The following is a 218-nucleotide window of genomic DNA, read 5'->3' on the forward strand; positions in this document are numbered from 1 at the left end:
CTTTCGCATCGGGAAACCACCCGCCAACATTGGGTTAAAAATTGGATAGTTGTTTTCCTACATTTCCTTGGTTGTCAATGGAAGGCAGAGTAAGGAAGTTAACTGTTTGGCAATGCTCTTCCTGATACGACCACAACCTGATTCCCACGCCCCAATTTTGCCTCCCTGAACCAACCATGGAAGCACATCATGGCACCTCTACTGACATATGAACATAG

Source organism: Penaeus monodon, chromosome 33 (assembly GCF_015228065.2).
Source record: "Penaeus monodon isolate SGIC_2016 chromosome 33, NSTDA_Pmon_1, whole genome shotgun sequence".
In the NCBI taxonomy this organism is placed as follows: Eukaryota; Metazoa; Arthropoda; class Malacostraca; order Decapoda; family Penaeidae; genus Penaeus; species Penaeus monodon.